Source organism: Octodon degus, unplaced genomic scaffold (genome assembly GCF_000260255.1).
Source record: "Octodon degus isolate 3935 unplaced genomic scaffold, OctDeg1.0 scaffold00075, whole genome shotgun sequence".
NCBI lineage: Eukaryota > Metazoa > Chordata > Mammalia > Rodentia > Octodontidae > Octodon > Octodon degus.
This window is the reverse complement of record NW_004524651.1, coordinates 4,115,327-4,117,503: the sequence shown is the minus strand read 5'-3', so window position 1 is coordinate 4,117,503 and position 2,177 is coordinate 4,115,327.

Here is a 2,177-nt window from a genome sequence, read left to right as displayed (position 1 = left end):
AAAAAGTATATTTCCATTTTATGTTGACTTTTAAAAAAACCCAGAGGTTTGTACCTATGTTGTTTATTTATTATTTCTTGCCTATATCTCGTAATATGAGAAACTACTTTGGCAGTAACAATACACAATGTATTAACCATTGTTACTCTCTTAAAATCTTGTTTTGAAATTTTGTACCATTGTTTTTATTTTTTTTCTTTAAAATAAAAATAGCTGATGTCAAAAAAAAAAAACATAACCCACAAAAAAAATAAAGTGGAAAAAAACAAACAAATAAAAAAAAAAGCCCATGGGTTCTCAGAATGATAACAAGAAGGGGCTTGCTTTTGAAATGCCTGCTTGCATTTACACAAAACAAGGTGAAGTGGGCATTCATGGACTTGTGACCAGGCATTGCATTCTCCTCTGTAATATAGGTTCTCTTTGGCATCTTTTTCCAAAAAAAATTTCGTCACTGTTAAAAGTTTGCTCTGGCAGATAACACTTAGAAACTATGAGCTTTTGAAACTTAGTAGCAGGGGCCAGGGAGATGGCTCAATAGGATAAGCACTTGACTGGCAAACACAAGGATCTGAGTTCAATCCCTGGTTCCGCAAAAAAAAAAAAAAAAAAAAAGAAACTTAGTAGCAAACACCTCGGCTGCCTTAGCATCCAAACTCATAGCCTCTCAGTACCTCCCAATACTGTGGGTGCCACTTCTCCTAAGGCGATCAAACCATCCCTGCTTGCCTTGAAACCTTCCTTGTCTTCTGTTGATGTACATGGCAGTTGACTTTTGAGGTCAATGGACAAGAAAGAGTTTTGCCCTCTCACAGATAATCTCATTTGTATTGCAAATTGCTTGTTTATCCAAGCCAGAAGAGACTTCTATACCTCTCCAGGACCTTGGGCCACTGCTTTGATATTCTTGTTACTCGTTTTGCTACATCTAGCCCCTTATTTCTTCCCTTTTCTTTAACATTGTATAATGGGCTGTGGAGATAGCTCAGCAGCATAAGCGCCTGTCTGGCAAGCACAGGATCCCAAGTTTGATCCCTAGTACTGCATGCCATGCCAGCCACTGAAACCCATGTGACTGTGCGTGCCTGTAATCCCAGCCCATGAGTCTGAGCTACACAGCGAGACTCTGTACCAAATGAATAAATGATTTTAAAAACCGTGTAATTGTTAGATGTAGACTTCTTATAAAATCATGCAGTTTTGGCCACTCGCATACTTTGTTCATCCTTCTCAGTGATTCCTTTTTGACTGCCTTTCAGTGAGCCTCTAAAATGGTGTGAAAATGCATGGGCAACAAAACTTCTGGCCTGGATGAAACATGATGTTATCACCATGTTTTAAAGGGGAACCTGTAATTCCAAAAATAAAGACTGTAGGAAAAGCTCAGGGCTGCAGCCAGACCAGTCCCTCAGCTGGTGGTGTGGTTTAGGCAAATCACTTCATCTCTGAATCCTCATTTTTTTGATCAGTGAAATTCAAATGATCTGCATGCCTTAGGAGTTAGGCAGATAAGGAAATGCTTTCAAGCACCCTCAGCTGTGGGTGTAATCAACAGTGACCTGCCTCTCTGGGTTGTTGGATTTTTCTTAGCACTGGTGATTGAGCCCGGGGTGGTCACAGTGAGCCTCAGCCCTTTATTTTATTTTAATTAATTAATTAATTTAGAGAGTCTAGAGTGCTACGTCTAGGCTGTGGTGGAATTTGAGATCCTCCTGCCTCAGTCTCCCAGAGTGCTGGGCCACTACACTCGACCAGGTCCTAAGCGGACTTTTCTATCCCACTATTTGGGGGCGCGGGTGAACACCAGCAGGTCGCAGTGGATGGCAAACCACTGGCCCGGATCTGTCCTGACTCCTGCTTTTAGGGCGCGGCCAGTGCTAGTCACCTCGCATCGCCAGTCCAGGGGGAGCAGGGCTGAACTCAGGGCTAATGAGATCAACCCTGAGTACAAACCTGTACGGACCCGCCACGAAGAAGGCCGAACACTTCCGGGGAGCCACTACCAGGGCAGTCAGGGCTCACGGGCCAAGTCCGGGTGCTCGGCGCCCCGCCCCTGATGGTGCCGCCAGTTGGCGCCGGTCGCTACCATGATACCACGCCCCTCGGCCACCGCCCAAGGACGCGGCCAACCCGCGACCAGCACAGATGATGCCCCGCCCCGTAGTGCTCCCGGGGTC